The sequence below is a fragment of the Triticum aestivum genome, chromosome 3B (genome assembly GCF_018294505.1).
Source record: "Triticum aestivum cultivar Chinese Spring chromosome 3B, IWGSC CS RefSeq v2.1, whole genome shotgun sequence".
Classification (NCBI taxonomy): Eukaryota; Viridiplantae; Streptophyta; class Magnoliopsida; order Poales; family Poaceae; genus Triticum; species Triticum aestivum.
This window is the reverse complement of record NC_057801.1, coordinates 602,089,342-602,100,130: the sequence shown is the minus strand read 5'-3', so window position 1 is coordinate 602,100,130 and position 10,789 is coordinate 602,089,342. Positions and strand designations below refer to the sequence as shown.

General features: G+C 44.9%; 1 long non-coding RNA gene across 5 annotated transcripts; it reads right to left on the bottom strand.

The window, feature by feature from the left end:
- Window positions 1-215: 215 nt before the first annotated feature.
- Window positions 216-10,506, bottom strand: LOC123071211 (uncharacterized). Of its 5 annotated transcripts, none has more exons than XR_006434181.1 (10): window positions 9,811-10,506; window positions 9,487-9,717; window positions 9,170-9,279; window positions 8,979-9,096; window positions 8,649-8,768; window positions 3,255-3,419; window positions 2,273-2,377; window positions 1,694-1,813; window positions 1,414-1,540; window positions 216-604 (listed from the first exon to the last, which is right to left on the bottom strand). It is a non-coding gene; the product is annotated as an uncharacterized lncRNA (long non-coding RNA). The 5 variants fall into 5 exon arrangements; XR_006434179.1 differs by lacking the exon at window positions 8,979-9,096 and adding an exon at window positions 8,084-8,127; XR_006434177.1 differs by lacking the exon at window positions 8,979-9,096.
- Window positions 10,507-10,789: the final 283 nt, after the last annotated feature.

The window sequence follows — 10,789 nt, the reverse complement described above, 5'->3', positions numbered from 1 at the left end:
CTATCGCTGCCATTTACTTGTTGGAACATAAAAATGACTATATCCTTTTGTTCTGTAACTATATGCTTGCTTTGTTACCTGACAATTGGCCAACATGTATTGTCAAACCTTATGAATTTGTCTCTGACAAACCTGGAATGTTCACGCCAAATTGTTGACAACATACCAGGGAAATTGCAAAGAAAATAGTGGACAACAACAAATGTCACAACTCATTTATCCCAATGAAACTTATGTTTTTCTCAATATAATGGAAAGCAACAACACATAAGTTATATGTTTGAGGATGGGTAAACTATTTTTAGAAATGGACATGTATGTGAGCTTGTTAAATCAGCATATAGGTAATTAGGCATACATGCTTGTAGGCCGTATTCTTGGCAGATGAAGATTCCTTTTTATCAGAAGAAAAATGAAAAAAGCATCAACTATCCTACTTGTGTTCCTGATTGTTTGGTCTCGTTGAGTGAAACAAATCTCAGGGACATTTCTACATAGCACTGAATCTTGATAGATACAGACATGCACAGCAACAAACTTTAATTTGGTTCTTGTCTTCCTCTTGCCATCCTGCTGATCAACTACCTTTTGGTTCTTCCATGCTCTGTCAATGTATAAGATAATAATTTCAGTACAAGCATATCTAGCAGAATAAATGGTTCGAGTTTCAATCTGGATTTGCAAACAGGGAAGGGGGAACGAGGCGGGGGCGACCACCGCGCCCGGCACCATTGGCGGCAAGGCTCCCAGGGGAAAGTGGTGCGGGTGCGCCGTGCCATCAGGCGGTGGCAAGAATGGCATGACCAGTGGCTGGATTTTGGGTGCGTTGGAGGAGATAAGGAGTGAAACAGGGAAGCAGGGAAGGAGACGCCTGTTGCATTAAGATTCGGATGGACAGTTGGCGAGCGCTGGAGTGGGTCTCACGATCGGGTCCGTACGACTCGGTCATATAGGATTTTTTTTCGCATGGGACTGATATGGACAATGATGGAACATTTATGGTGACATGGTTTTCAGAAATCTTTTTCATTGTCATAGTGGATCTTAGGGGAAATGGACTTTCAATCAACTTCATAGTGGATCTTAGGGAAAAAATTCCTATGCCACTAATTAAAAATCCTATTATACAACACCGACAAGTGCGACCATGTTTTCATCAAAACAATATTACTAATTCTTTTGGTTGCAATGAAACACCGAAAACCTGGCTCGAGTACATTTGAACAATAACATTGTCGGCTATTTACATACCTGTAAAATTACATACTCATATATCAAGCTTTCAAAGTATTAGTATTTTTCAGGTCTGGACAGATTCAAGCGACTGAAAGAATATTATCCTTTTTAGTTAAAATTAAATAGCTTAATCTTCTATCAGATTTACATGGGCCTTAGGGTATAGAACAGACTTACAGTTGGATAGTAATTCGTGAAAACAGAGTAACCAGTGATAATCAAATCCATTACTGCATCAAGGTACTTTTTCACATGATCATGCCATAAAGGCATTCCAGATTTGTAGAAGAAAGGTAGGAAACTCCTACAAAGCAGCAAGCAAAACACCCAGATTCAGAGCAGCTGGGAACGAATAAATTCAGAAATAGATAATTAGTAAACATTGAGATTGCACGTGTTCTATTGCTACCCGCCTTCTCTTGTTAAGTAACTCATTCAAAGACAGATAGTAGCTCACTGATTAGTAGGTGGCGGTGTTCTAGATGCTCGTCCCTTCTCACCTTGGGCTCTTTGAATAAGTGATTATGTATTACCAAATCCAATGATGGCTAGCTCCATGAAGATCGTACCTGTACCACTGCAAGCAAGCAAGCCAGCTGTTAGATCTATTTGTCCATATAAGATAGGAGTAGGAATACATGCATATCCTGCTATATGTCATTCAAAATTTCATTTTTCGAATATGCTAGCCTGCTAATTGCATTGGGACAAATTTGTAGAAGAAGCTAACTAGGGCATCTCCAATGCAAGAGTGCTTGTTCGGCGCTTAGGCAATAAAAAATAATAATAACGGAATTAGCATCGATCTATCAGCCTGCTTAAGTGAGTTTCGTAGTGGAGTGTTCCTTGCAGTTCAGGAGCACACCACGGATTCTTGGTCGTTTAAATAAAGAGCTTTTTCTCACTTACTCTATTATAATGTGATTGCTAGATCATGTACTAAGTGTGTTGAAAAGAGAAGTTATTTTGCAGTCAAAATGAAAAAACATGAGTAATCCAAACCAAACCAAGAGCTGAGGTGGTGACGAACACTCACCTCGACCTTGTCGAGCTTGCCCTTATTCAGAACCTTGAAAAGGGTGAACCCAGCGGGCGTCTCGAACGACATCAACATCTCCAACCAAGCAGCAACTCAACTCACCTAGATAAAAGCACACCACACAACGAAATCAAAACAAAGACCAAAAATTGCAAAGACATGAGAAATGATCAGCATGACAATATTGTTCAGCAGTCAAACAGTGCCAAAATGATACGTTGAGAAATCTATATTGGCCTATAACACATGAATATTCCAACGTTAGTCCTTGGACTGCATCGACCACAATACAAAAAACATTGAATAAATTTGACACATCTTGTCAGTGGAATAAATTTAGAACATATTGTACAATAAATTTGACACATCTCATCAGTGGAATAAAGTTCGAAGTTATTGTACGCCTTTTGTTATGTGTCCATCATAGTTCAATGCATCACAATAGTTTTCATTTGCAATCATATTTAGTTTTATTAACCACTGCGGATTGTATCATGTTGCATGCAGTACACCATAGACTTCGAAACACAACAATGAAATGTGTGATTAACCATAGAGAATGATAATAATAATAAAAGAGACACATTAGCTAAAACAATAAATACAGACATCACATAATCGTTGTATTTATCAGTGGCAAACAAGGAGAACTATGCAAGGAAATAAACCAACCAAATCAGTGGCGTGGAAGGCTAAAGATAACATGGTGAAGAAAAAACATGGAAGCAAGATGGGAAGCAAACTAATGAGCTAAGTAGCATGACATCTAAGTCAGCATCCAACATGGAAGCAAGATGGGAAGCAAACTAAAGACCAGTTTGACCACGATTGAACGGCCATCGAAGGAAGCGATCGGGGGAGCCTTCTCCATGCGAGTTGGCTAGACTCATTATTGTTTTAAATGAAGAGATTGCATCGATGAGAAAGAGATTTGTTCATATGGCACAGGGATTCTCTCTAGTGTGCTTATATTTCTTACCTCGAGAACCATGGCCTCTAGGATCAACGAGTTGATGCTGCCGTAGGTCTGACTGATCCAGGGACAGGAAGCCACAAGATCTCCAAGTAATCGGAATCAAAACAATCTGCCCTATCCTCAGTTTTAGACTTCTAGTCACCGGAAATTATATGGCCAAAATCTGATCTTCAGAGAGCATAGCGAAAAAATAAATAAGCAAAAGGGTTACCCCTGGAAATGCAGTATATGTTGCAAAATAGTCGAGCTCATTATAAACAAATACATAACAGATGCACCGTTAATTGCTAAGTTGTTTAAATTTTTGGAATAGAATCATGTGGCCCAAACATATCTTGTATTGCCATTTACGGAATAAAGGAAATCAAAAAAATTAACAATAATTTATCTTCCATCCTAACAAAAACGGGGTCGCCGGCCTTGATGCTCTTTCTAGGTGGAAAGTGCCATCGTGGAGAAACTTCTAAAGAAAAACAATAGAGAACGAATGACCCTCGGAAGAGTTCAGATAGTTTCCTAAAAAACAGAGCATAATAAATAATAAACAACCATATGTTCATTTGTTCACGATGTTTTCGGTCATACAGATCGCATTTCTTGTCACATCCCTGGTCCTGGTATGCAGTAGGCTAGCCCTTCATGTGTGCATCATGTTTAACTTTTCAAATGAATTTGAAATGGGGATGTCCAAAACCCTAGCACCAAATGGAATTCAAATAGGTTCAACCTAAAAATATTTTCAATGAACCTGAAATGCCCTTCATAAATGTTCATCATTTTTGTTTTGGTCCAGAACCTCTGCCAAAAATGGTGCACACTTTTCTAGGACACTATGGGTTATTGAATTAAATCATACAGTATTTGTACTTGGACATTTAAATGCTATAAATTATTTTAAATGTCCAAATAATCATGAACTGAAATGATGGCTATTGGAAATATTCCAAACAGTGCTCTCAAGCAGTTACATGATTTTTGAATAGGTTCTGGTATTTTTAATAAAGCCAAACATCTGCAGAAAAATAGAAAACAGAAAATAAAAGAGAGAGAGAGAAGGACTACCTGGCGCTCACCTGGCAGCCCACTTACCTGGCCTTCTACTGTAGCAGCCCAGCCCACCACCGCAGCCATCCCTGTCGTCTTCCTCCTCGGACAGTAGGACGCAAGCGCGAGGCCGGAGCGCGCGGGCACACGCCCAAGCCACCTCCTGCCTCTCTGCCTGTCTCCCCGACGCCCTGAGGATGCCACGCACCCCCCTGGACCGCCTTCACTCTCTCCCGTGCCTCTCCCCTCCTCTGCTCTCTCTCCCACACACGCCCGAGCGGAGCCCGTCGCCGCCGCTTGCTGCTGCCGCGGCCACCGGCCACCCCATGCCCCGCCGACGCGACAAGAAGCTCCGACAAGACGCCCTCTTCCTCCTCGATGAGTCACGTGAGCTCGGCCGCCCTGCATCGCCGTCTGCATCGCCTTCTTTTCCCTCCGGTCGCTGAGATCGCCGGCAACGCCATGGCGCCGTCCGTGCTTCCCCGAGCCCACTTCGACGCCCCCTACAACCGCAGTGAGCCACTACGCCGAACCCCTCTCTCCCCGTGCTCGTTTGCCCCCTCAGGCTGTCGCTTCCATCAAGCCCGAGACCTCACTACCGCCGGCCATGGCGCCACCGCGGCTACTGACGCCATTGCTCGCACCTGAGCGTGTCCCCGTGTTCAGTACTTCCCCAAGAGCACGCAGCACCCACCAGTTCCTCCCGTAGTGCACCATAGCGTCGAATCGGTCGGCGCCCGAACTCCGGCCGCCGCGGAAGCGGACACCACCGTCGATTTAGGTCGTCTCCGGCGACCCCTCTAGCACCAGCCGACGCGGGCGAGGCCCAGGGTTCCAACGGTGCCATCCGTGCCTCGAACCGTGGCCTGTGCTGCGTTTCCGGACCGCGTCACCATCTCGGGCCTCGCCGGCGTCATGTCGCCGGTGGGTTTGACCCATTTGACCATGTGGGCCCCGCCCCTGGTCAAACCTAGATTAGGAGTTAATCTAATATTAATTTAGTTAGTTAAACTAATGACACTGACACACGGGACCCACTGGCCAGGTTTGACCTGGACCGGCCTCGTTGACTGCTGACGTCATAGTGACGCAATGCTGACGCAATAATCATTTTATGGATTTATTCTTTTTAGGAAATTCCAGAAAATGCCCAAACTTCAAAATTTCATATAAATTTAACCGTAACCCAGAATGAAATAATTTATATATGAAAAATGATCAGAAAAATCCAATCTATCCATCAGTACTATTTTCATGCATGTTAGAACAACTTATAGCTGCTGATTAGCACAAATCATATAAATGGCATTTTAATATCCACATATGGAGTTTGAATTTGAACTTGGGGTTCAAACCAACTTCATTTAACTTTGTTGCTAGTTGCATTAGCTCAAACCACAGCATATTGCCATGTCACATTCATGCATCATATTGTTGCATTGCATTGATTGTGTTTCTTCTTTGTTTGTCGATGTTTGTCCCCTCTCGATAGACGTGGTTCCGACGATGTGATCAATGACACCGATGAAGAGCTATATTATCTTCAGAAGTGCCAGGCAAGCAAAACCCCCTTGTTCATTCCGATACAATCCCACTCTCTCGCTCCTGCTCTCTTTTACTGCATTAGGACAACAACGATTCATCTGTTACTTGCTGCGGTAGCTGAACCCCTTTATCCTCTGCATGACCTGTCATTGCCACAGTAAATAGATGAAACCCACTAGCACGAGTAGGAGTTGTTTGAGCCCTGATGTGCCTACTCATTCATGCTTGTTTGTCATGCCTGCTATTGCTTAGAGTTGTGTCAGGTCTGATTCATCGGGGATGAATCAGAGGTGTGTGAACATGTCCTACTGTTGAGAGCTAAGTGTGTGAGCACGATTTGGTAAAGGTAGCGGTGAGAGGCCATGTAGGAGTACATGGTGGGTTGTCTCATTGCAGCCGTCCTCAGGAACTGAGTTCTGTGTTTGTGATCCATGACCAGTTACTACCACACATTGGGTTCCGGTAACTCGACCCCTCTCGACTTATTAATCAACATGATCTCTGTCCAGGAGTTGCAACTAGTTTTTGGTGTTTGTAGGTAGTGTTAGTAGTCTACCAAGTGGCACCCGGTACAGGTGGGCTTGGGACAGACTAGGCACGGTGGCACGGTGTACCAAGTGGCACCCGGATGGTGGGCTTGGGAACCCTGCTCACATCGTTTGGGGCCGTGAGCGACACCCCGGCCGGATCTCCTTGCGGATGGAACCCGAATAGGCGATAAACCTGGATGAGAGACTTGTGTGGTTAGTCAGGTCGTGGCCGACTCCCTCGCCAGGCTTCCGCTTGAAGGTTGCCGAGATACACGAGGTGTACATGGCGGTAAGTGGCGAGAGCGTGTGTGAAGAAGTACACCCCTGCAGGGTTAACATCATCTATTCGAATAGCCGTGTCCGCGGTAAAGGACTTCTGGGTTGCATGTACAGTTCATAAACAAGTGAAAGTGGATACTCTAAAATACGCAAGATAAGCGTGAGTGCTATGGATGGCGTTCTCGTAGGGAGACGGGAGCGGATCCATAGTGGTGTATTGATATGGTGAATATGTGGACTCGTGTGCGCCACCTCAAAAGAGTTACTTGCTGTCGTAGTTCAGGATAGCCACCGAGTCAAAGCTGGCTTGCTGCAGTTAAACCCCACCATCCCCTTGTTGAATAATGATGCATATGTAGTTAGATCTGATGTAAGTCTTGCTCGGTACATTTGTACTCACGTTGCTTAATTTATGTTTTTGCAGAGAGACTTCAGTCTCGCTAGTAGTACCGCGTGGACTTCGACGTTTAGCTTGTTACCTCAGCTACGATCTTGTGCCCTCGGCAGGATCTGGTAGATAGTCAGGCTTCTTAGCCTTTTTCATTTGTAGATGTCTGTACTCAGACATGTTAAGCTTCCGCTTGTGCTTGACTTGTTTGCTCAGAATGTTGGGTCATGAGACCCATGATTGTAATATCTTGCTCCTCGAAGCCTATTGAATAAATACTTGAGTTGTAGAGTCATGTTGTGATGCCATGTTGTATTTGCACATATCGAGCACATTGTGTGTATGTTATTGAAATGCTTGGTATGTGTGGGATCTGACTATCTAGTTGTTTATCCTTAGTAGCCTCTCTTACCGGGAAATGTCTTCTAGTGTTTCCACTGAGCCATGATAGCTTGCTACTGCTCCGGAACACTTAGGCTGGCCGGCATGTGTCCTTCGTTCCTGTGTCTGTCCCTTCGGGGAAATGTCACGCGATGAGTACCGGAGTCCTGTTAGCCCGCTACAGCCCGGTTTACCGGAGTCCTGCTAGCCCAGTGCAACAGCCTGGATTCACTCGCTGATGACCGACACGTTCGATGCTGGGTCATGTATGCCTGTCTCTGTAAGTTAGTGCCACTTTGGGTTCACGACTAGCCATGTCAGCCCGGGCTCCTTATCATATGGATGCTAGCGACACTGTCATATACGTGTGCCAAAAGGCGCAAACGGTCCCGGGCAAAGGTAAGGCGACACCCGTGGAAATACCGTGCGTGAGGCCGTAAAGTGATATGAGGTGTTACATGCTAGATCGATGTGGCATTGAGTCGGGGTCCTGACATTTCTGGTCCCTTTCCCACTATATCTTAACAAGTTCTCTGATCACAGCTACACACGACCATGTGTCATAAAAATACCAGTTTTGTAGAGAACTTGTCGCCAAATGGTGTATCATTATCAAGAAAATTTGGATGAAGGACTGCCAATTCAGCACATGTGTTTAATCTTACCCAAGTGTTTGAACCCCCCAAAGCATCTCATACCAATTCCTTGTCTTCAAATATCATTATGGATGGAAAAGAAAAAACAATGCATTAACCAAATACGTGATGCACTTGCTACTGAAAATTACAACGAGTGCACATCGGTTAAGCTAAAGAATTTGCAAAGAATGCCTACCACAAGGGACAGAATCTTCAATGAACTGAAATTGCTCTTTACAATGGTGTTTCAACTAATACCACTATTTTCTACGTACTATTAAGTTCTTAATTCTTTTATTTTACAACATAGAGGATTTTTTGGTCTATTGGTACATATGCTTTATGTCTTTCAGATTCCACCAAGATTATGATAGGACTTGGAGTTACAGGTAAGCTGTAGTCTGTAATAGGTACTATAGTCTGTAAGAGGCACAACGATTTTTTAGAGGCACAACGATGAAACATTATTTTTCGAGGGAAGTTGCTTAATGTAAGGAAGAAAATATTTGAACCTAGCTACAGACCAATATCAGTCTCTATAGGCGGGAATTGGGATGAAGATTGAGAGAGTTGAGGAGACGGAGAAACATACCTAGTACAAATTCCATTGCAGCCTTCTTTCATTTCCCTCGTCACCGATAAGCACGTTGCTGACATTAGGTGCCAAGTTGCATATTGAATATCCACGAGGAATAGCAGCAACAAGAAAACCCTGAAATTGTATTTAAATGGCTCAGCTAACTAACCATGGTGTAGCAAAAATAAAATGGCCATATCTAGGCAAGAAGTTTCGGCCAAAAACTAATGCAACATTACAGCATGGTACACGAAAATGCAGGAAAATAGCATAAAGTACTGAAAGGACATGGGACACACATAGCCTATGGGGACAAACGAAATTGCAAATGGTGATACTTATTACCTGAACAGACATTCACATTCATTGGTGTGGCACTTAGTCGTAACTAAAATGCACGGATATAACAAAATATTGGTGATCCACAGTAATAGACACTTGAAGCCCCATGTTGTAATTGTAACTGAGCATAGATATAACAAAATATTACATATTAGATATTTATTTAGGAATCAATGAAGAACAAGCAGGTTCACCTCTTCCCCTTCCTTCTCTGGAAGCAAACTGGGGATGCATTGCTCCCTGTAGGGTTCAGCAAGGAAGTCTACAGCTAATCCCAGCATGATAAATCCATCCCATACAATGCCTGAAACCAGCAAACACCAGGATGGTGATTAGAACTCTGAATTTACACACAGATTAAGGAGAAACACACACACAAAGCTTTGATACAAAGTTCAGTTAGGGTCCTCTCCGAGGAAAAGGTAGCCCCTCCTCACCGTCATCCTTCTAGAAAGTGTATAAACTGGGACTTATAATTAAGCTAGAAGCAGAACAAGAAAAGAGCAAAAACCTCATGCTGCTTGCACTCATCGCCGGGCTACTTCACCCTATCGTTAGCCTCCTCACCCTCCCCTGCATCTCCCCCCATTGCAACCAAGAACCATCTGGAGCTCTAACCTCTCTGCTCTCAGGCCAACTTGCTCAGTAGTTTATCATTCAAGTTAAGCAATGCTCGAGGAACTCTACCAACCAAAAAAAGTTGCAGTTCACACTAAACAACATCCTCATAGAGTCACAGCCCCTATCATATCCCATGATTTCCATGGGAAAGAATTCATCAGGGCACAACATTTCATTAAACAGTAAGAGATAAGGAAAAGAAAAGGCCATTCACCTGGCTTGAAATGCAAGACCGACGAGAAAATCAGGCAAGATCAAGAAGAGGACTAATACTTAGCAGCAGGAAGAACAAACTGAAGAAAAAGAACTCGTTACGACACAAGCATTTCATCAAACAGTTTATAGGCAAATATGAGAAGAGCCATTTCATCTTAGCTTTGAAGGCAAGAACTCGTGCAAAGGGGAATGCAGTGGAGAGAAGTACTCCGGGAGGTCGATGGCAAGCAAGGCTGTGGCGGCAGCGACGACGCAGGAAAGCGGTGGCGTGGGGGAGAGGAGGAGCGAGCGCTGATGCATCCTCTGCTTGGGAGCGGATATGTATCGCAGGATACCGCGCGCTCTCTGACCATCCCATTGCGCCCCTGCATCGAACTCCTCTGCTCTGCTCTGGCGGCTGTGCTCCTCCGGCGACCCCACCTCCTGCTCGCCTCGCACCTCCTAACCCCTCATCCAACCCCCTCCTCTGCTCCCCCGGGTATCCTCCCACCTCCAGCAGGGACACGGTATGGCAGGTGGAGAGGAGGCGGCCAGCGCGTTTGGGGAGGAAGGGAGGGAGAGGGGAGGCGGCAGGTGGAGAGGAGGCGGTCGGCGCGTTTGGGGAGGAAGGGAGGGAGAGGGGAGGCGGCTGCATCGATTTGGGAGCGCTGGAAAGGGTAGGGTTTGTGCGGGGCGGTGACCAATGGGTGTGGCTCTCGCACGATCTCCCGCATACGGCACGAGGAACCGGCTCCTCTACCGTGCAGTGAGCACGGCAGGAATGCTACAGTGCCCTGCCTTTGGGCATCTATCAGCTGTTAGATGCAGTATAAAGGGCTCAGATCTATTTGCTACAGTGCGCAAACAGTGCAAATGCTACAGAACCGAAACAGTACATTCCGCTACAGTATGCAAACAGTATTTTCGGCTACGGTTCACCCTGCCGTGCCTTCTGTATTTACACTCTTCCGGGGTACTGTAGCATCCCTACCGTGCCC